This window comes from Saccopteryx bilineata, chromosome 2 (assembly GCF_036850765.1).
Source record: "Saccopteryx bilineata isolate mSacBil1 chromosome 2, mSacBil1_pri_phased_curated, whole genome shotgun sequence".
In the NCBI taxonomy this organism is placed as follows: domain Eukaryota; kingdom Metazoa; phylum Chordata; class Mammalia; order Chiroptera; family Emballonuridae; genus Saccopteryx; species Saccopteryx bilineata.
The window spans coordinates 184,502,567-184,527,192 of NC_089491.1; the positions used below are offsets into that span (position 1 = coordinate 184,502,567).

At 42.0% G+C, this 24,626-nt stretch overlaps 1 pseudogene; it reads left to right on the forward strand.

The window, feature by feature from the left end:
- The first annotated feature begins 8,109 nt into the window (after positions 1–8,109).
- LOC136323080 (receptor-type tyrosine-protein phosphatase delta-like) overlaps positions 8,110–24,626 on the forward strand; it is a 28,164-nt pseudogene continuing 11,647 nt past the window's right edge.

The following is a 24,626-nucleotide window of genomic DNA, read 5'->3' on the forward strand; positions in this document are numbered from 1 at the left end:
TCAGAAAAAAAAAGGAACTGCATTATTCCATACGTAGGTGGGACGTAAAAGTGAGACTAAGAGACATTGATAAGAGTGTGGTGGTTACGGGGGGAGGGGGAAAGGGAGAGGGAAAGGGGGAGGGGCACAAAGAAAACTAGATAGAAGGTGACAGAGGACAATCTGACTTTGGTTGATGGGTATGCAACATAATTGAACGACAAAATAACCTGGACATGTTATCTTTGAATATATGTACCCTGATTTATTGATGTCGCCTCATTAAAAAAATAAAATTATTAAAAAAATCTGCTTTATATATTTAGGTGCTCCTATATTAGGCACATAGATATTTACAATGGTTATATTCTCCTGTTGGATTGCTCCCTTTATCATTATTTAGTGACCTTCTTTATCTCTTATGATAGCCTTTGTTTTAATGTCTATTTTGTCAGATATCAGTATTGCTACCTCAGGGTTTTTTCATTTCCATTTGACATCCTGAGCAGCACGATGAAATCTTGCACCTTCTCTCTCAGACCTGCCCGAGACGGGGGTCATCCCTTTGTCAGCATATTCACTCCATATATTCCTCTGTTGGTCCCTTAGTAGCCATCTCAGTTATCAGATCAACTATGGCAGAATCACAGTGCTTGTGCTCAGAGTAACCCCTATCTTACTTAATAATGGCCCCAAAGCACAAGAGCTGTGATGCTGGCAATTTGGACAAGCCAAAGTGAAACTGTAGAGTGCTTCCTTGAAATGAAAAAATTATGTATAGAATAAACATAATATATAGAGGGTTCAGTACTATCTGTGGCATCCACTGGGGATCCTGGTACATGTCCCTGCAGATAAGGGGGGCCCTACTGTGCAAACTTTGGTAGGCTATGGCACCAATAATAAGATAGGAATTTTAACTTCATTTCTAGTTAGGTCCCATGACATTGACATTCTATAGATATTGAAACCAAGCTTTTCTTTCTTAAAGAATCTTGTTATCCTTCCCAAGAAATAGTTGTAGTTCATTTCCATCATGTGCTCTATTCTTGTGCCATTCAGAAAAATGGAGAGTGCTTCATCAGTTTTTGGTCTCTGTAGATTTCCCCTCTATTGAGTCATTAATTACAAACTTTCTGGTGACTTCTTAATCTTTTTCTGTATTTTAAAATATTCATTCATTTCAAAATTCTCAAGTGTAAGGTTCAAAGACTAAATGGGACCTAAGTAACTGCAATTACATTCCTCTCCATTCAGCTTTGCCTTTACTACCAAAGACATCATTTGAAAAATGAATAAAAAATCATAAAAATTTAAAACTCAAACATAAATACTAGGGAATTAGTTTCCTCAGTGAAAACATTACCATTCAAAGGTTAAATGACAAAAAAAAAATGTGCTTATTTCTTACATTACTAACAAAGTACCTGTTTCTGTAAGCAATCCTTGTGTTTTTAAAAGATGCTGCAAATATATAAAGATAGGTGGCCTCTGACTGTTGAAACACAATACATTTAAAACAACAAAACCAAAACACACTTTCATTGTTGGGCAGTATTGAAATCCCACTGCTTAATGTATGAATTAATGAGATTTCTTGAGAAATCACCTGTTAAATTATAGCTGACAGCTTGTCATATATTAATCATAAATAATTGTAATATATGGCTAGCCTAATGCATGCAACAACATAAAATAGGTTGTTAGTGTATATCCTTTGTTTTCTCTCTTACTTTTTGCTAATAAGAAAAAAAAAATGACCCAATGTTTCACTTGGTTGGATAGTGCCAATGGTTAATGGAATGTCTCACTCTACTAAAGAATTTAATGGGAATATCCATTTGTCACAGTCGCATGCAGTAATCTCCAGTAGCAGAGCCAATGGAAAACAGCATCGTACCATAACGTCCTCTACACACTGCAGGAGAGGATGAGATGCAGCAGCCAAACTGAACAGTCAGTGTAGAGGGCTCGGCTTTTCTAGCCCTTTCTTTAGAGGACAATGCGGGTTTCTTTTCTTTAAGAAAACAGTGCTGTCTGACAGCAACAAGAACTGAAACCCTGCTGAAAAAGAAAGTGAAATTTCTTTCTGGTGATGAAAAGTATAGATATTTGCATAACATGTCTCAAAATCTCTAACCACCCCTTTGTCTACAGGAAGCCCACATTTGTAAAGAGACTTTGAGTAGTGGAATCAGAAAGACCAGGACTAGACCTTTATTTCAATCACCTTCTAGTTCTGAGTTTGAGCCTTCAGATCTGAAGAATGAGAAGACTAATAGCAGCTGAACTTGCCATGATACTGTTAGAATTTATAGGACTTTCTGAGTCAAAAAATTAGCATGGTACTCGAATTTTTGGCTTCTTTGTTCACAATTTTGGTGGAAATGCTGTATGTGTGTGTTTCTTGTATTTCCAAATAAATTAAAATATTGCTTAGTTTAGGGACTGTTTTATACATATATATTTTTAAATCTATGTCACACACCAGTTCTGTATTTGGGACAAGCCATAAGCTACTGAGAAATGCATGGATTTGAAAAAGTTTCTCAAGTAAACATTTAAACACTTATAGAGATTGATATTTAAGTTATTTGAGGATGATTATTAATATTGCATTTATGCATTTAGCAGTAAATTGGTGAAGCATATTAACACCTATAGAAGAGGTCTCAGATACTCATTTAAGTGCCTGATTAAACTGTTCACTCTCTTTAGAACATGTCATATGTACTTATGTTATGTTTCTCCATTTTATGGTAACTGGATTTAATACAAACTACTGTAGCCCTCCAAAAGCAAAGATAATCAGCAACAGTTTTTTAGGGCCTCAGCTAATATAATCAGTTATTTCAATAAAATAAAAACACAAGATTTGAAGTCAAACAGATGTAGGTCCAAAATTCTAGCATGGCCACCTAATAGTATGTCAGCTGGTGAAATAACTTATCCTCTGGCCCTGCTTCCTCACTCATGTAATGGGGCTAATAATACTTACACAGTTGGGCAGTTGTTAAGATCAGAGGTGAGTCAATGGCTTTGAAACTTTTCCTTTTAATCACTAACCACATAGTTGAAAGGTGTTTGACAAAACAATACTTAGTACATATAATGTACTCTTCATTGTTTTATTTCCTACTTTCATGTCTTTTTTTTTATTATTCTTCAGTGAGAGGAGGGAAGGCTGGGAGGCAGAGAGACAGACTCCTGCATGCACCCCGACCGGGATCCACCCATTAAGCCCACTAGGGGACCATGCTTTGCCCATGTGAGGTGTTACTTCATTGCTCAGCAACCAAGCTCTTCTTAGCGCCTGAGGCGGAGCCCATAGAGTCATCCTCAGCGCCCAGGGCCAACTTGCTCAAATGGAGCCATGGCTGCAGGAGAAGAAAAGAGAGAGAGAGAGAAAGAAGCAAGAGGGGGAGGAGTTGAGAAAGCAGATGGGCGCTTCTGCTATGTGCCCTGACTGGGAATTGAACTCACACGCTGGGCAGATAGATGCTCTACCACTAAACCAGCCAGCCAGGGCTCATTTCTTTTGCCTAAAAACTGTTCATGACCCACTACATTCTTGGTCCACACAAGGTGCCTTTTGAAAACAGTGGGACAGCATGATGTTTAGTACATAATACAAGTACAACAAATGATTACTATTATTGTCATTATGATTATTTTTAGTCTTTTTAGAATGCTTCATGAGAGATGAGAACAAAATCTTCTGAGTACTTCTAGGAACTGACTCTCTTGGACAGCATCCAAAATAGACTCATACTTGTCATATGCTGAATTATGCACTACAGGGGGTTGTGCTGTAGCAAAGCTCCTGTGTGCTATTCATCACAGAATGTTAGAGCTGGAAAGGAACTAAGAAAATGTCTAGTCCCATTTATTTTCCTTCATGTATGTATTTGTAGTTTTAAAATATCCTGCATTTATTGCTCATTGATAAATTAAAATAAAACTTATTTTATCTAGAACTGTCACATAATTAGAGACAGGGGGACATTGGGTCATGATATCTGGGTTTTTATTGTTTCTATCACCAAATTTTGGGTCACCTTAGACTCTCAGTGATTAAGTTTCCTTACCTGTAAAATAAGGTGATTTCAACAGATGATTACCCCACTTCTGATGTTCTTTAACTTCAAATCTCTAAATGATATTACCCAGAGATTATATTATCTGAATTAGAGTGTTACTGTATGTACATCAGGCTGCAGGCTCACTCCCCCACCACTCAGATGTGCAGAGAAAGTTTAGCTTCTCTTTTTGTCCAGTCCCCTCATCCTCAGCAGCAGCACCTTCTTTTGTATAATAATAGCTCAGACCCTTCCACCACTTTCTCTCATTCCTACTTCTCTCTCTCAGATGTTTGCTTGTAGAGACAGAAACATCTAGGACCTCACGCTGTTGGAAAAGTTGTGTCCCTATGAATAGACACTTCTCCCAGGAAGAAATACAAATGGCCAACAGATATATGAAAAGATGCTCATCTTCTTTAGCTATTAGAGAAATGCAAATCAAAACGGCAATGAGATACCACCTCACACCTGTTCGATTAGCTGTTATTAGCAAGTCAGGTAATAGCAAATGTTGGAGAGGCTGTGGAGAAAAAGGAACCCTCATACACTGTTGGTGGGAATGTAAAGTAGTACAACCATTATGGAAGAAAGTATGGTGGTTCCTCAAAAAACTGAAAACAGAACTACCTTATGACCCAGCAATCCCTCTACTGGGTATATATCCCCAAAACTCAGAAACATTGATACGTAAAGACACATGCAGCCCCATGTTTATTGCAGCATTGTTCACAGTGGCCAGGACATGGAAACAACCAAAAAGCCCATCAATAGATGACTGGATAAAGAAGATGTGGCACATATACACTATGGAATACTACTCAGCCATAAGAAATGATGACATCGGAACATTTACAGCAAAATGGTGGGATCTTGATAACATGATACGAAGCGAAATAAGTAAATCAGAAAAAAACAGGAACTGTATTATTCCATATGTAGGTGGGACATAATAGTGAAACTAAGAGACATTGATAAGAGTGTGGTGGTTACGGGGGGGAGGGGGGAATGGGAGAGGGATAGGGGGTGGGAGGGGCACAAAGAAAACAAGATAGAAGGTGACAGAGGACAATCTGACTTTGGGTGGTGGGTATGCAACATAATTGAACGACAAGATAACCTGGACTTGTTATCTTTGAATATATGTATCCTGATTTATTGATGTCACCCCATTAAAAAAATAAAATTATAAAAAAAAAAAAAAAAAAAAAAAAAAGTTGTGTCCCTGGGTACTGACCTCTGTCTCCTCTGATTTCTTTTCCACCTGCTTGTTGCTCGCCTCAGTAATGATGAGCACTAGGTTCACTAGCTAGTTTACCTTGCTACCAGTGGGGTACGCTGATAGTTCTCAGTGTATATTCCCAGATAGCAATCAGAGGTCCCAGCTGGGATCTTCTTAAATAAAGTCTCATTTGGGCAGATTTTCTTAAACTAGGCTGAGGTATCTGTATCTGTCTGCCAAAGACAACAGCAGAGGAATATTAGGGTTTTAGAAACTTTTTGTTTGTTGCCCTAGTATTCACCTTTGCAAGAGGAATATAGGACTCACCAGTTTATGGGGGAAGATGTGGCACTGAGAAAACCAAATCAGAGTTTATATCTTGAGTGAGAATCACCTATGTGGAGGCTCTGATTTCGGACCCATCCTTAGGGCACAGGGGCCACTTTCCATCACTCTTGCTCAGCCATACATGAGGAAGTCTGTAGGGTAAACCTGGCCGTTGGAAGCTTGCACAAGAATAGATGTCTTCTTGATTCACATTATAAGGCTAACCATAAAATAAGATGGAACAAGGAAGAGTCAAGCCAACATGTCCTCCTCACTCCCCTCAAACTACTGGGAAACTAAACTTCACTTAGCAAGATTCCTTTGAAAACTATGTGACTTCTCTTTTGGAGCACACAGCGGGTAGAAGATTACTGAACAATCCTTCAGTGCCTTTCAGGAGCACAGCATGCAGATGGTGGAAACAAATGGGCAGCCTGAGACACCAGACAGGATGCTGGGTCATTAGGCTGAATCTGAGGCAGTCCGCTTACCTTTGCCCTTTCAAACTCAGCCTCCAGTTTGCAGAAGTAAGTATTGAGTAAATGTCCTGGCCTGGACACAGAAAGAGCAAGGGAGATGACAGGAGACCCTGTCTTTACTTTATTTAACCTTTTTGATCAAATAATAATTAAAATTTTGTAGGCCAAGAAATTGCCAGTGGTGGCTTCTAGCTAACCGCGGACTTTGTTCATGTGCTAGAGATCAAGGAGTGAAGGTTAAAATTCACCTCTTAGCTAACAAGCCTTACAGTGTCTTCTTTGGAGAAAGGGTTCTGTAGATGAAGTTGTGTAGCCCAACGTCTGGCTGTTTGTCTAGGAAGATGGTTTCGTGGTGTCCTTCAGAGAAGCCAGGGATCACTACCTTTCCAAGACAGAGAAGCAAAGCAAGAGTATTACACTAAGATTCAGTACTTCTCTGTCTTACTCTCTGACTCCAAAGAGGATCCTACAAGCATCCCCGATTGAGGCTGCCAAGGTGAACCGAGGCAGACACAAACTGCTTCATCAAGGACTGCTCTTTATATTACATATTATAACTGCTTTGCCTGGGGCAAGACCAGTATTTTTTTTCTTCAGCCTTGAGCCAGGATGCAGAGCAGGATGAGCCCGCGTATGCATTTCTAAGGAGATGTAAGAATTTGTTAAGGAGGGTCTTTTCTGTCCCGGTGGATGGATGCTAGGGAGTGACGTCACCCTGCCCCCTCGTGTGTGTGTGTGTGTGTGTGTGTGTGTGTGTGTGTGTGTGTGTGTCGCTTCCTTTGCACAGGCTGCCTACCCCTCCTTCCTCCAGCTCCCCAGCCCTTGCAATGGGTCAGTCGTCCAGACTCAGGGATTCGCCAGTGGGTGCAAAGGCCTGGCTGCCTGCGCCCGGGTACACCCACACTCACATTCTCCTGCTGGCCACGCACGCGCACACACACACAATCCCCCTGCGCTGGGGCACCGCGATTCCGTGGGATCCCCAGCACGTTATGAGGATTTTAGAAAAAGGAAACAGAGAAGCTTTTCCAATCACTTTCCTAAGCTTTTTCATTTAATTTCCCAACCAAACCACCTGGCCTCCAACCATAACCACAAGGTTCACGCCAGGTCCAAGAACTAGGCTGGACTGGCCATCCCACCTCCTGGTCCTTGACTCTGCTTTGCCTCATCCTCCCCCCCCCTCCTCTTCCCACCCCTTGCGGGCCCCAGTTTCTGGTTACCTCTCGCGTGGGCTTCACTTTTGGGGGGAAGAAAAGAAAGGGAGGTGTTGTGTACCGTAAATGGCAAAAAGCCATTGTAGATTCCAGGCTTAGCAAAAGGCTAAATTCGCCCCCCTCCATCTCCATATTTGGCTATTATGCTGAGTATTTGCACCCACTCCACTTGCTTCCTTGGGTTGCTGGAAGCAATTTACATGCCCTTCCTCTGACTCTTTGTTTTCAAATGTTGGTGGATTTCACTAAGGCATCCTGTCTTATCCTTGGATGTGTAACTTTGTATCAAGGACTTCCTTGATTTGCATATGGCTATATAATAAAGCAAACTGGGGCTATGGGGCACTCAGATACTGCCATTGGCATTTTAAAGAGTCCTTGGGGTCCCATCTTTTTTTTTTTTTCCCATCGTTTTTTGATAATTGTGTTTCCTTAATTCTGCACTGAGCTGCGCAGATCCGCGGAAGGGAGGGTTGCAGCCGAGTTGCTATTTGTGGCCAAAGAATCCTCTTTAAAAGAAGCAACAGCAGGAACTACAAACAAGAGAGGCAATGCTGCCCAGGACCCTGCAGCCCCGAATGGCAGAGCATCGGGGTCCAGGAGGAGGAGGAGGAGGAAGAGTAGCAGGAGGAGGGAGAGGAGACACACAGCGGTGGCAACAGCCAAAGAAGCGAGCGCAGGGCAAACAGGAGAAGCGGAAGGAGGAGAAACCCCCGCGGAAGCCGCTGGCTCAGAAGGTCCAGGAGGACTGCCCCGGAAGAGGAGGCAGAGGAGGAGGAGGAGGAGTAAGGGTGGAGGGAGTTCGGAAGGATGCGCTCCTTTAGATGCTGGGTTTCGGGATTTTGGATTCACTCGCTGACTCTCTTCCACTTCCTCGCCCTGGACTGGGCTGGCCGCAAGAGGGCTGGGCGGCGGCAGCGACTAGTGGGGCTCCTGCGGCGGAGGCTGCTTTTCCGCGGGATTAAATTGGCCGGCCGGAGGTGGTGGCTTGGGAGGCGCGGGCTACACGGCCGTGGCGGGGTGCAAAGGCGCGGAGATAAGTGCTGGTGGCGGCGCGGAAGGCGGTGGTGGAGGCTGCCCGGAGCCAACATGACCAGGTAAGTCCCCCAAGCTGACCCGGCCCTCCCCGAGGTGTCCTTCCCATTCTGCGCCCGGGGCTTGCCCTGAACCCGGCTCCGGCAGCCCCAGAGTCCCCCGACGGAGTACACAGTCCCGCGCCTGCGAGCACAGCGCTCTGGCAGCAGAGCGCAAACAGTTTGCTCTTCTGAACCTCCATTCAGGGTTTGTTTCTCGCTTAAAACCTCAGACTGGGGAGAATGAGGGTGTTTGGGTGTGTGTATTCGTGCGACCCCCGCTCTCTTCTCCTACGGTGGGGGTAGGAGTAGTATTGGGGAAGTGGTGGAGCGGTGGGGCATATGACCCTACCCAGGAATTCTGCCACTGCATACATATATATACATATACATATATACATATACATATTACATACATATATATTTTGCGTGGCAATGATTACTGTTTTAAGGAGGGCTGATTAGGGTGAGGGGGCGATTTCTTTTCTTTCTCTTTTCTTTTTTCCCTCTGAACTAGTGGGGAGAAGGAGAAATAGGAATCAAAGTCTACACGGCTGCCATAGAGGAGGGGGATTGTTTTGGAGACCTTTACATAGCAGAATCAAAGCTCGTAGTTCTGCTACGGGAATCTGGTGTGCTTACATACTATTCCATAGGGAAGGGAACACAGACTTTATCATGTAAAGCCCCAAGTTGTAGGAAACTGTAAAAAGAAAGCCATGGCCAAACCGAAGGTTCTTTGCTTTTCTATCGATTTATCGTAGCTGTTTTATGGGGATGTAGAAAACTTATATTGTTTATTTGTGAGGTTGATTTTCATTTAAAAGCATTAACAGATGAGTCAGTTTTCTTATGCTAAAGCAAAAAATTTTGAACTCTTAAGTGTAAGTTTGGCTTTCATTAATTGGGTGTTCCAAGACTCTGAATAGTAAGTAGTTACATTCTCCAAAACCCTGTCACAATCCACTTACTTGCATTGTTTCAGCTCACCTCCCAGAACAGGACTTGCTATGTTTCTCTCCTCTGTTTCCTAAAATTCTTAGTGATCCCCAGACCAATCTACAGTTTGTGCCTTAGGCATCCAGGAAGATTTTGGCAAAATCACTCCCCTGTATTTTCTCTTAAAGTTTTTATTTTTATTTTTCATGCCTACAGACACAACGCCAGCAACTTAACAGAGCGTAGCACACACATTGTGAGCCTTTCAGAGACTAGTAACTGCTCCTGAGGAGATTGATTTGCTGTTGGACTTCCATATCTACAAATGTGGATCTTTCCCTTTGGTGTGTTCTTTCCAGCCATCCTTTAGCACTCATATAGGGTAGTTAGTCCAACTAATTTGATTTCCATTTGATCTGGATATTTTTCTGGGGATTTTTCTTGTTGATTCATATGGCTTAAGTTCCTCTGTTTTCCCATTGTTTCTGTGTATGGCTTGCAGGCTTTTTCCAGTTGTAGTCTCCTTAACTAGGAGAGCTGCTTTAAAGTCTTAATTTGCCTGCTTTCAGTTTGCTTACCTAAGCGGGGAGCTTGTTTACTGATCTCAATAGGGGGCTTATTTGAAACTATATCCAGGAATGCAGTGGGTGTGACCTTTGAGAATCTGAAGTTGTGTTCTGCCAGTTGCTCTCCTGGAGCGGGCCCCCTTGGTATCAGGAAGGGAGGGCGTGTATCTCAGGTCTCCCTGGAAACCTGAGTTACTGCCTCTCCCACCTACTTTCTGTTTTCCACTGTGTCTTTCATGCTGATTGGAGCTGGAGAACTTTTTCCAGCTGGAACCACTTTAGGCCTGTGCTGGGTGGAGGGATCAACCCGTCACCCAGCTATGGTCACCTCCACGCTGGAGAATGAGTCAGATTCTCAGGTCAGCCCATGCAGTCCTCTCACCGTCACTGTTTGTCTTGCTCTCCCCACTTTCCTTGTGCAAGACCAGTTGGTCCTCTCAGCCCTCCTTGCCCTCGGATCCCCGGGCAAGTGACTGTGAGTGATATTTTCTGCTCTGTCCCTTTAAGGCACCCCAGCTGCTTCCCACATACAGAACTTTCGCTCTTCTCCCTACTCATTGCTGTCCGTCTGTCTCCTCCAGCCCCTGGATTTCTAGGCTGGGTCTCCAGTTCTGAGACTGCGGGCCCCCATATCTCAGGGTCTCTCTCTCCTTGTAATGAGAGCCCTTCTGTACCCCTCAGCTTCAACTTCCCCTCACTCCTGAGAGCAGAGGATCCCCCACCAAGCCCTCATACTCCCTACCAGGAACCGTGTGGATTCTTCTGTGCTTCTGGTTTTTGAGACCTGTTCTTTTAGTCCACAGTTGGTTTTTCACGATGATTGTTCCTATAAGATTATAAATGCTTATTCCCCCCCCCCACTCCGGTTCTCCTCTTTCACCTATTTGTGATGTGCCATCACTATTTGAATGCATGAACTAACAAAATATTTTTTAATTATCTACACTATGTGGTACACTATTTTGGTTTGTTTTGTGAAATTGGCATGGTGCTACTGATTACATAAGAAACATCATGAGCTCATATTATTTTGGTGGCTGCTACTAACTCTGCCTGGTGACATAGTGAGAGAAGGCATGCTGTAAGTGGAGGCATCAAAGACTTGAGATGTCAAGTGGTATGTGGTCGGCTGCTCTTAAATCCCACTCTAGGGTTACACATTCAGTGGATAACATGACATAGATCTGGCACTAATTAACCATTTTGAAATGGCATTCTCTGTATAAGGTATTAATATTTTTCCCCGCTGAGAAGGAAGGAAGGGGTCAGAGCCACAAAGTGTGGAATAACAAAAGGCTTTATTGAGTACAGCGCATCCTGCCCGACGAGGTTCCCTGGCCCCAAGGAAAGATGGAGGCCAGGGAAGTCGCAAGGGGTGACCTGTGTGGGAGATATTTAAAGGTCCCAAGGGTGGTTGAGCTAATATGATGTGGTGAAATCTCACTGGCTGGCAGACGGTCACTTTTTTCCAAAGGGCTCCTGGGAAGTTTTTTTTGGCACACTTGGTTGTGGGTGGTCCTAGCCAAAGTTCGTGGGTCTGGGTTCCCCACGTGACCATCCCCCATTATCCACCGACCTTACATTCTGACCTTTTGTGTTAAATAGAAAAGGGCAGCCGTTTATTCATCTAGCTACTTCCTGCTGATTAAGGGCATAGTGGGGAGGGGGAGATCAGAAGTTGGTGGCTGGGAGGGGTGTCAGGGGGAACATCTGTTTGGCCGTGAGTTGAGAACCTTTGCGGATGTGGTCCTGTAAGGATTTTTAAAAAAAGAGTAATAGGGGGATTTGCAGGGTCCAGCCTTTTGGTGAGCTGGAGATGGATGGAGTCCAGTGGTTCCGACTGCCAGTGGTCCTATAGGAGGCAAGCTTGAGGCAAAACTACATGTCAGGAGTGGTATAAAAAGGGGAAAGGAAGAGGGTCCTATCCATTCCCATAACTGAGACCTGTGAAGGAACTAGAGGTCCAGAGTATGATGGCAAAACAGAGAAAGTAGCCCCTGTGTCCACAAGAAATGAGATGGACTTACCCACTAGTTGCAGCATACCCTGGGTTCTCTGTGTCCAGGCCGTGTCCTAGGAGTTTGAGCGATGCACCTACCTGGCTGGATTGGCCTCCCATTCGGGTGGCTTGTCCTCCACGTAGAGGCGCTGAGGAAAAGCCTGTTGTCCAAAGGGGCAATCACTCCGCCAGTGACTGGGCTGCTTGCAGTCAGGGCAGGGCTCAGTGGGCAGCCACGGGCAGGGGCCCTGCCAGGACCAATGAACCTGCTTGCCACACTTAAAGCAAGCTACTGGTGGCTCTGCTGGTCTCAGGGTTGCCACAAGAGTTTGGGTTTGGAGCGTTACCTTCTGCTGCATGCAGGCCTGGTGAACAGCCTTGGCCTGTTCCTATTAAGTTAGGACTGTTAAAAACTTTAAATGCCATGTTCACAGGTTCCAGATAGGGGTTTGGGGGTTGAGAATAAGAGAAGGGGGGCTTGTGGGGAGCCTGGCACCCAGAGCCGGCAGGAAATGCTAGAGCCAGAGACAGGACAGGGCCAGAACTTCCTGCAAGAAAAGTGGGGTTGGTCATCAGGGTCCTGCAAATTGGTGTAAGGGCCAATAGTAGGTGGAGAAAGGCCTGATGGAGGAGGGACTTAAGAACACAGTGGAGAAGGAAGGGGCCCCTGGCCACAGGGGAGGAGAAAGATAATGGTAGTGGTGAATAAGAAACAGGGTTTGCAAAGGGAGGGGGCTTTTGGAGCAAAAGAGGTCTGCAGAGGGACCAGAGAGCAGTCCTGAGAGAGGGAGAGGCGCCCCCGAGGGTCAGACAGGAGGGAGAGAGAGTTGGGAGTCCACGGAGAAGGAAAGATTAGGAGTGGAGGTTTTAGGTGAGGTTTCTCTGGCCAGAAAAAGGTCTGCGCAGTGGAACAGGCGGCACAGAGATTAAGGACGGGTGCGCAAATAATTAGAAGCCGTGTATGTAAGAGATCTCTAATCAGTTCCTAGTTTTTTTGGCGATAGTTAAATTGGTGAGGGTGTTAACACCGAAAGTCCCTTCAGGAGGCTAATTCTGTGGGTTCTGTGGCCTGGCCACAGCGGAGAAGAAGAACAGTTTCTTCTTCTTAAGGGAGGAAGATTCTTGTGCCCCCACAGCTGCCCTCAGTTCTCGGAGTGGTCAGATTTGAGTATCAGCGTCCCAAAACTCAAGCTCTGGCCACGGAAGAATAAGGTAAAGTGGATATGCTCAGTTACATCTCCACAAGCACACTCACTCAGAACAGAAAAGACTTTCCTGACGTAGCTACGGTTTCGGACAGGGAGTCTCGGCGGGAAGAACTGAGGGGAAGGTTGGAGGCAGGGGACTTACCGCACCGTGGGCCGAAGTGGGTAGAAGGTTGGAGGTCCTGGTTCTTTCTCGGAGGGGACGGGGAGAGGAGCTGTCCTTGCAGACTTCAAACTCCTCCCGGGTTTTTGGCACCAAAACGTAAGGTATTTTTCCCTGCTGAGAAGGAAGGAAGGGGCCAGAGCCACAAAGTGTGAAATAACAAAAGGCTTTATTGAGTACAGCGCATCCCGCATCCCGCCCGACGAGGTTCCCTGGCCCTGAGGAAAGATGGAGACCAGGAAAGTAGCAAGGGGTGACCTGTGTGGGAGATATTTAAAGGGTCCCTAGGGTGGTTGAGTTAATATGATATGGTGAAATTTCACTGGCTGGCAGACGGTTGCTTTTTCCAAAGGGTTCCTGCAAAGTTTCTTTTGGCACGCTTGGTTGTGGGTGGTCTAGCCAAAGTTCATGGGTCTGGGTTTCCCACGTGACCATCCCCCATTATCCACAGACTTTACACTCTGTTACACTCATATAGATACAAATTTGAGTGAACTTGAATGAGTTATGCCAAGAAGTAAAAAGTATCTCACTTGGGGAGGAATTTTTAAAAAGATTTGAATGAGTGGATTGTTACTTATTGAGAGCTTATTATATATAACATATTGTGGGGGATGCAAGATGTGATACCTGCCTTCTAAGTGTTTACAGTCCAGGTGGATAGAAACGATATGAAATTCAGGAAAGTCATAAAATGCAATATACGTGATGACATCAAACCATGTGTAATTAATATGAGTGACAATATCAGTAAAAGCTATGTGTTTAGAGACCGTAGACAAGCTGGTAGAAGAGTCCTGAGAAGTTAGTTTGAGAACCTAAGGATAAGTAAGGATTGAAATGGGTAAAGTGGGTGTGTGTATGTGTACCTGTATATGCTGGGGAGTTGTAAATGAGAATATTTTAAAAAGGTGAGCACAGCAAAAACAGCCATTGAATCAGTCAAGAGTGTCATATTGTCAGTTATCAGTGATCTTGCCAATTTGACAAAAATAAAGGGTTCAAGTTAGTAAGCTACTGCTAAATATAGCTAAGAAATAAGATTTAATGTAATGTTGAAAAATCAGTAAGATAACATTGTTTTATAAACTTCTTTGACCATGACCCATAGTAAGAAATGCATTGTATGTCATAACCAATACAGATGTTTAAAATAAGTTTCTCACAATAATACTTCTCACTTTTCAATATGTATAAACATTAGTAGTTTGTATTCAAGTCTATTTTACTTCTTTTTTTAATACTGGTCATGACTGAATAAATTGATTTTATGACTTACTGAATGGTTTACTACCTGTATACTTAGTGGTGAGATTAGAAAGGAAAAAGATAGTACACAGGGAACAAATAAAAAGAGCTCTTTTATTACGATAGTTATTCAGGAATAAAAATTTAACAGGGTCGAAATAGCAGGAATGGAAAAAAGGATAGTTATGATCAATATTTTCAATACCTTGACAAAAACTTGCTGACTAGCCAAGAATTTGAGGAAGTAAAAGAGATCAAAGTATTGCTTCTAAGTCTTGAAGATGCTCCACCATTCATTAAATATGGAAGTAAAGAGGGGAGTCTGCTTCTAGGAATGACATGTAAGCATCAGTTAAGCTAAGCTGGCCTTAACACATAGTCAAGGGAGATTGTCCAGCAGATCTTTATAATGTATAAGCCACTGGATCTCTCATAGGGGATCAGGACTAGAAATGAATTTAGGATACAGACAGAAAAAAAGTCTTTATGGTTTGGAAATGAATGCAGTTTTGTTGCTGTTGTTTTTTCTCTTTTTTGGGGGAGAGGTGGGTGGAATTAGAGAAAAATGCAGAAAACCAGTGAGTGTTTCAGAACATCCAATAATGCCAGGTCTTAACAGGCAGGGCAAGAAGTCAAGTGGAACTGGGGCAGGAAAAGACAAAGAGAGTGAGGAGCAGTGGCCATGGTATCAGCCACACTAACCCACAGAGAATATGAAAAAACCTCCAAGAAGTACACCAACAGCTTAAGGAGAGAAAATGTAACCTGAGAGTTGGTGTCATCCAGGCCGATAGCAGTGTGTCCTGCTGAGATTCTACCACAAAAGAGGGCTTGACTAATGTCAAATTGCATCATTTGCATTTTTCTGTCATACCTGTGCTAGAGAATGAACATGTGCGGTTAATCCAAATTTTATAAATGAAAAACTTGTATGAGGCTCAGAGAGTATAAGTATGCCACCGATGTGGTGATATAGCCAAGCCTGGCTTCTTTTTTCCTCTAGCATTGCCTGCTTTCTTCAGCAGTCCAGTGGTGTGTGAAGGGAGGCCTTGAAACAATAATGTTGGCATTTACCCATCATAATTTTTGGAATAGCTGTCGTCTGCCACAGTTTAAAATGCACCTCTTGGGTGGCTCACTTAGTTTTTATATTCTCTGTACTGTTGGTAAAACCATTCCAAATTCCTGAAAATAACATTTCTCTCCCAAATTTAGTTCATTCATGTGGCAGAATTGTATTTCCAGTGGCTTTTCAGATGGTATCCAAAATTCTTGAGTTTCCACACTGATGACACTCTTAATGTGTGAGAAAAGCACATTATAAAAGCTATCATATTGGCAATCCGATTCAACAACTGAGTTCTATGGTGCCCATTACAGCCCTGTACAGAAAAATCCTACTGTCCTTCAGACAAGCCAACCCATTCACTAAACTGTCACTTGCATTGGTTTTAGGTGAGGAAAGCAATGACATTGTATATGCTCATCAATTTATCACATTTAATTAGAAAACATAGCTTTGCAAAACAATCTGAAAGGTTTTTTGTGTTTTTTTGTTTGTTTTGTTTTTAATCTCTATGTGTGAGGCAAATGAATAGGCAGCACTATCTAAAGAATCATGTAACTTCCAATTTGGAAGATCAGTATTATGTTCATCTAAGCTTAATAACTATCACAAATTTGGGTCCTTACTAAAAGGAAACTGAGAGTTTTGATGCAATTTCTTTATAAGTGGTTGAAATTAATGGAACACATATTTATGGTGTGGTGGAATAAGGCTTGTTTCTTAGTTTTAAATCAGAAAATTATCCTCAGTGTATAATAATTATAGTTCATAGCCTACACAATTAACCAATAATATGTTTTCTTTTTAAAAGAAGATTTTATTTACTGATTTTAGTGAAAGAGAAAGGGGAAGAAGAGGAGGAGGAGGAGAGAGAAAGGGGGAATATGTTTTTTGAGTCCCAAGAAATTTCTCAGGTTCTCAGGATGTCTAGGCTGAATAGATTAGCCATTTTGCAAAAACACTTTTAAGGTGATAAAACAGACTGTTGACCTCAGCCCCATCACCAACCTGTGGGCCAGGCTAGAGTGGATCCTTAGGGAGAGCTCCTGGCATAAAATAACATCTAGTTCATGCATTGCTCACTGTGAGCCCAGCATAGATCTAATTATTTACCTGATATAATCCATTTAAGACCCAATGGGTTTTATTATTCCTGCTGCACATCAGAAACAGTCATAGAGGAGTAAACTCGAATACCTGTATCACTAAGTGAATACATAAGGCAAAAGCAGGTTTAAATTAAAGAATTCAGGAGGTCTGGCTTCCAGGTTTTATGTTTTTAACTACTTTCCCTTAGAGCTGCCTCTTAGGAGGGCTGACCCCACTCCAATGTCAGCATGAAAACAGTCCATCCATGGCATGAGCTCTAGGCATGAAGCTTCCAGTGCTTGGCATGGCTGCAGGGAATGTTCAAGCATGCACAGAAATGGAAATGGATGCCTTGATTTTCCTCCAGAGCATTCAGAGCGTGTTTTGAATCAGTGCCATTCTATTGTGTCATTTCAGGACATGATCATTTCTGGGCTACAGCCTGAAACTTCCTACTCCCTCACCATCACAGCCTGCACCACCAAAGGAGATGGGGCTCGCAGCAAGCCCAAACTGGTGTCCACCACAGGAGCAGGTAATCACATCTTTGCATGCAAGAACCTTGAACATGTTTTGGGCAACAATAATACTAATTTTCCAAATGGGGTGAGTGGCTTCTAACAGGAAAAAACATAGGCTGTGGTTAACATTGTTATTGTATGTGTTTGTACATGCATGTGTGTGTCTGTATGTTTTAGAAGAAAAAAAAAGCAGGAACGTAATTTGTGCAAATTATTCATTTACTCTTTTAACAGATATTTTTTTGGAGTATCTATTATGTGTCAGGCACTATTCATATTAATGGACATAAACTGATCAGCCAAACACTCTGATTTCCTGAAATTTATCTTCTGACTAGGACTAGCTAATTAACAAGTGAACAAATCAGTATATAATAAATGTCAGTGAGTGATAAACTGAAAAATAAAGGTGTGTTGGCATTAAGGACAGGGAAGCCCCTTTGATTTATTTTGGAAAGAGTAATTGGAGGTCTCCATGAGGCAGGATATTTGAACTGAGGCTTGAATAATATGAAGGACAAGTCCCACGGGGGTTCAGAGGGCTGATGGTCTAGGTAGGGAGGTCATGCAACAGCTTTAAAGTCTCCCAACACAAACTCTGTTAGAAGAGCTGCCATCTGGAACTAGGTATTGACTTAGTTGTTTGTTTGTTTGTCAGTTTCTCCTCCTCCCCCCTTGCTATGGGGATTCTGAAGAGGACAAACTGCACAAAAGATGAGAACAGAAAAGAAAATGAAGAAAAACAAAAAGGCTAAATTTCAGATTGCTCTTTTCTGAAGAACAAAGCTCGGTGCCCTTTAGAGTTACTTTGGCTACAGTAGGTAACGCCAGCATGATGGAAGACCTGGCATTGTCAAGCCAATAAATTAAGAGATAATTACAAAATGGTTCTACTCTGATCCTTTCCATAGAAATCTCCTATGGAACACAAACTGTGATTCAATTTACTCCTCCAAAATCACTTCTTACATGCCTTTTTAGGAACACACCTCTAAAGACATAAAACAAAGAACAGCTGTGATGGTGAGTACCCTCCTGGGTGCCATGCTCACTGCCAAAGTTGTGTAAATGTCATAAGATTTGCCTCATTCACATCCTGCCAGCTGGAACTGCCTCCAGCAGCAGGATTACAGATGGCAAAATTCCTTCAAGACAGTCTTCTGGGCTTTTTGTTTTATTTGAGAATAGCATTATATCAAGCTAATTTATTGCCATACATGGAAGGGAACCAGCCTCTATCTGAATATAGACAACCAAGGCTAAACCCCTGATACTTAATTCCAAAATGAAGAAAATACATCTCCTTCACCCATATTTGTAACTATGTCCTAATAACCCTGAAATGTCCTACATGAAGCACTAACTCCTGTTTCCCATAAGATGAGGGTCCTATAATTAGGAGAAAAAAGTAGATGATTTATAGCCAAAGGATATGGATCCTAGAGAAAGTAATAATATTGTCTATTTTTAGTCACCATAGGGAAAATTATTTAGAATTGTCAATTCACACATATGTAGAATTATTTTGGAATTTTCATTCAGAAACATATCTTTGTTAAGCAGTGAAGACTTAGTTCTTGAAGTAAGAAGTACTTATAATTTAGAGGTCTGCACATTTCTATTCTTTTTTTTTTTTTTAATTTTATTTATTTTATTTTTTACAGAGACAGAGAGTGAGTCAGAGAGAGGGATAGACAGGGACAGACAGACAGGAACGGAGAGAGATGAGAAGCATCAATCATTAGTTTTTCATTGCGCATTGCAACACCTTAGTTGTTCATTGATTGCTTTCTCACATGTGCCTTGACCGTGGGCCTTCAGCAGACCGAGCAACCCCTTGCTGGAGCCAGCGACCTTGGGTCCAAACTGGTGAGCCTCGCTCAAACCAGATGAGACCGCACTCAAGCTCGCGACCTTGGGGTCTCGAACCTGGGTCCTTCCGCATCCCAGTCCGACTCTCTATCCACTGCGCCACCACCAGGTCAGGCCACATTTCTATTCTTGAGACCTTGCCACTGAGCCTGCATTGGAGGTGGGAGAATCCAGATTTATAAAACTTTTTAGAGGAAGTCTGTACTTTTCTTTGCTGTCAACCTACTATTAAGAAAGCATTCCCCGGTCATGGTTTATCCCCAGGTCATCAGTGAACTCATTATATTTTTGTTTTTGTATACTGTTAAAAAAATTTATATTTTTGTGTGACTGTGAAGAATTATTGAGTTTATCTCACACATGTGCTTTGAATAAACCATAATAAAAGGGTATTTAGTAATTTCTCCCATGGAGAATTCAGGAATTTTTTTGAAATTTTATCTTAATAGTAAAATTCCTAATTGTAGGATATATTTCTGTATACTTCTGTGTTGTTTACTACTGTCATTCTCTGTTGTAGATTCCAGGAATAATGGCTCCCCATTTTTAAAAAAGATAATTTTAATAACCATTGAATGAATAGATTAGAACTCTTTGCAAATCTAACTCATTTAATTTGAAAATAAATAAATTTTGTACTTACAGGATACTAACCCCTTACTATAAAAGGTTAATATCTTCATCACTGATAATTAATACTAATGTAATATAAAACTTGTGTGAAGACTTTTATATATATGCATTTTCTCATTTAACATTCACAACAACATTATGAAGTAGGTCATAACATAATTCCTATTTTAAAGATGAAATACTCGGCCTTTTCCTCTTGGCTCAGTGGTAGAGCGTTGGCCCAGTGTGTGAATGTCCTGGGTTCAATTCCCAGTCAGAGCATCTCTCTCTCCTCTCTCTCTCTCTCTCTCTCTCTCTCTTTCTCTCTCTCTCCCCCCTACTGCAGCCATGGCTCAATTGGAGCAAATTGGCTCTGGGTGCTGAGCATGGCTCCATGGCCTCCACTTCAGGTGTTGAGCAGAGCTCGGTTGCTGGGCAATGGAGCAGTGCCCCAGATGGGTAGAGCGCCACCCCCTAGTGGGCTTGCCATGTGGATCCCTGAAGGAGTGCATGCAGGAGTCTGTCTCTGCCTCCCCCTCCTCTCACTGAATAAAAATAAAGAAGAAATAATAAAAAAAGATGAAAAACTCAATGGGGAAGACTGATATGGACAGTAAAGTACCGATAAAAAGTGCAAATAGAACCATAGTAGGTCAAAGTAATGTTATTTTGAACTACTATTTTGGTAAATTCTTATAAGAAACATAACAATATGGCTAATTGTTTGGGCTATGGCTTTAGATAGACCTGGGTTTGTATTATCCCTTTCTTATCACACATCTGACCTTGCACAGTGTTCTAGCTCTCTGGGTTTCATTTTCTTATTATACAAAGTGAGGGTAACTAATGAGAGCATGTACCCAGGAGCAAGGAATCTAAATCCAATGAGATATACTCTATGTAATGCTCTTAGCACAGTGCCTGGTACATTGCATGCAACCAGTAATTAAATATGTTATAATTGTTATTACAAACTGTGTCTGATTGGCTAATCTTTTCATCTTTACTCATTCATTTCTCTATGCTATGAACCTTTATGTGGGAAGTCTGAAATATGAAGGCATTAAAATATTCCCTCAAATTATTATTTTAATAGTTCCTATATTGTATCTATTATCAAATTGTAGTAGTTCAGTCTACCTTAATATAGTAGGAGAAGGAACATATTGCCACAAAAATATACAGACCAAGCATAGGCTCTTTTTTTTTTCATTTTTAATATAGAAATGAGAATGCCCATAGAATAGTAGTTCCATTCATCAGTGATTGAAATGTGAGCATCCATGAAAGTTGGTCTTAGCACTCCATCCTTGTTGCTTCAGTTCCAGGGAAACCACGGCTTCTGACCAGCCACACTCAGATGAATACTGCTCTCATTCAGTGGTATCCCCCTGTGGACACATTTGGACCTCTTTAGGACTACCGTCTCAAATTTGGCCGGAAGGATATGGAGCTGCTGACTACTCTTGAGTTCTCCAAAACAGAAGATCCCTTTACAGCTATAGACATCCACAAAGGAGCATCATACATCTTCAGGCTCTCTGCCAGAAACAAAGTGGGCTTTGGGGAGGAGATGGTGAGGAGATTTCTGTTCCAGAAGAAGTCCCTACTGGATGCCCTCAAAACCTCCACTCAGAAGGCACCACGTCAACCTCCGTCCAGTTATCTTGGCAGCCACCTGTCCTGGCAGAGAGAAATGGCATGATCACCAAGTACACCCTTCTGTATAGGGATATCAACATCCCTCTCCTTCCAATGGAACAGTTCATTGTCCCACCTGACACCACTATGACACTCAGTGGCTTAAAACCAGATACCACATATGATGTAAAAGTACGTGCTCACATGAGCAAAGGGCCTGGGCCATATAGCCCAGTGTCCAGTTCAGGACACTGCCTGTGGATCAAGGTAGGATTTGTCTGCTTATGGCCTTCCCCCTTTAAAGGAATATAAGTCTTTGGAAATCAGTATTTTGAAGCTCTAAATAACTGATTGACCCATTCATAATAATAGGTTCAGCAAAAGAAAACGGTAAAGTATGTGAAACTTAATATGTTTTGGATGCCTTAGATTTCAGTTATAGAATGCCAAGCAAGTCTGACTGACAGCACCTCAATGTCTTCAGGTAAGGAAAACACAATGTAGTTCACTGAAATGGAGAGAAAGGAAAGATTACTATGAGAATGAGGTATTAGAATGAATGCTCTAAAAAGGAAGGCAAATCGCACTTCTTTCTCTGATCAAAATAGAAAGCATCTAGCTTAAGCCCTATGGTCCATGGTGGAAAAGGACAGGTCACGGTTTTTAGGAGTAGTTTAAATACACTGTTTTTCCTTTTCCAGCAGTGTTTGCAGAAAATTTTCATGTCAAAGCAGTAATGAAGACATCAGTGCTACTGATGGAGATTCCAGAGAATTATAATTCTGCCATGCCTTTCAAAGTAAGTTGTTTTCTAATGCATAAGAAATCACAGGTAAAAGTGTAGAGTGCTGTTCAGTTTAGTAAATTACCTACAACACATATGGATAGCTTGCTAGTCTTAATGGTGGCTTTTGCATAATAGATTGAGTCTGGTGCTTTGCAATATGACCCTTCCACTTTAAACAGGAGGTAGGAGCTCAGCCCCATTGGCATTGCTTTGTAGGAGGCCTGTTATTTCCAAGTTGACCTTTAAAAAAATTTTTTTTTAATTTTTATTTATTTTTTAATAAATTTTTATTAATGTTAATGGGGTGACATTAATAAATCAGGATACATATATTCAAAGAAAACATGTCCAGGTTATCTTGTCATTCAATTCTGTTGCATACCCATCACCCAGAGTCAGAGTGTCCTCCGTCACACTCTATCTAGTTTTCTTTGTGCCCCTCTCCCCCTTCCCCTCTCCCTCCTCCCCTCCTGCGTCCTCCCTCCCAAGTTGACCTTTTTACAGCTAAGCTAATGTTTTTGTTTTTCTATTAGAAAGTAAAATTTGCATGGTTTTTACCTATGCAATAGATGTTAAAATTTTCTTGATTAGCTTTAATTCTTTGCACATTTAAACTCTAGTTGAGAGTTTAAACTCCATTGAAAAATACTGAAAGATGCTAACAAGAAGTACCAGTCAATGAAATAAAGATTAGAGAAGTAGTTTTGAAAGTTAAAATATATTTAGGAATAGGAATGGAAACATTTAGGGAAAATGTGATGTATATAAATACATTGAAAACCTATAGCATTTCTTCACACACTCCATTTATGTCGCATACAACTGACAAGTCAAATATTGTAGTTATTATACATTTCTTTGTGTATTTATGCTAGAAGTTAGAAAATTCTATCATTATACTGTAAGAACTGAATGAAACATTGGTGCAATCTCTAGAATTTATGTATACTTATTGGCTTAGCAATTACCCAAAATTAGAATTGACCTGATACACATTTTCTGTGAGCCAAGTGCACATGTGTTTAGAAGATGAGCATTGACTTTCTTTTTTTGTTGTTGTATTTTTTCTGAAGTTGGAAACAGGGAGGCAGTCAGTCAGACTCCCGCATGCGCCCGACTAGGATCCACCCAGCATGCCCACCAGGGGGCGATGCTCTGCCTATCTGGGGCGTTGCTCTGTTGCAACCAGGGCCATTCTAGCGCCTGAGGCAGAGGCCATGGAGCCATCCTCAGTGCCTGGGCCAACTTTGCTTTAATGGAGCCTTGGCTGTGGGAGGGGGAGAGAGAGGGGGAGGGATGGAGAAGCAGATGGGCGCTTCTCCTGTGTGCCCTGGCCGGGAATCGAACCTGGGACTCCTGCACGCCAGGCCAACGCTCTACCACTGAGCCAACTGGCCAGGGCCAAGCATTGACTTTCTTATAACCAAATCTCTATGATTGGTTGTATCTCTCTAGATTCTGTATGATGATGGGAAGATGGTAGAAGTAGTAGATGGTCGAGCTACACAAAAGTTAATTGTCAACCTGAAGCCTGAGAAGTCATACTCATTTGTGCTGACAAATCGAGGCAACAGTGCTGGTGGGCTGCAGCACAGGGTAACAGCAAAGACTGCACCGGATGATCTGCACACCAAGCCGGCCTTCATTGGGAAGACCAACTTGGATGGCATGATTACTGTGCAGCTTCCTGAAGTACCTGCAAATGAGAACATAAAGTAAGTTGATTGGAGGACTAGGCTAAAGGATAGAAATGCCATTAAGCAAAAAACTTAAGTCTCAGTATTACTCTGTTATAAAAGAATATTTTGCTGTACATGGAGTAACAATTCTTCTGCATAGGCCTGTAGTTTTGTTATTCAGTTTCTGTTGCCCTGTGTTCCAGAGTTCATTGCAATACTGATTCTCATTAATTTAATACTGAGTATTTTCTGTGTTCCAGGAACAATGTTACTTAGGAAAGATAGCATGGCCAATAGAACATGGTTCTTACTATAAAGGAGTTTATGTCATATTATGTAGAGTAGGGTAAATAGTTGAATGACTCTAAAATAGGGCAAAATATTGTGGGAAAGTCTTACAAAGTACTATAAGGCTGAAAAACCTTTGGGGAATTAAATAAGCAAAAATATTATGTGACACTTATTTTATACATTTCTGCACATTTTATACATGTGCACAAAGATAGAAATTCCAAAAGTTAAAGTTCAGAATGACACTTGAAAAAACATGTAAGTTAAAAATTATTGTTTTCTGGATTGGATGGAGTACAGTGTAGAAGCCATTGGACCTGCAATGGAAAATTAAATTCAGTCAATTAAGTAGATTGTTGGTTATATATGGTTTGTTGGTTGTAGCTAATAGTAGCCAATATATCAATAGCTCATTGGTTAAATCCAATAACCTGGCCTGTGGTGACACAGTGGGTAAAGCATTGACCTGGAATCCTCAGATTACCGGTTTGAAACCCCAGGCTTGCCTGGTCAAGACATATATGGGAGTTGATGCTTCCTGCTCACCCCTCCTTCTCTCTATGTCTCTGTCT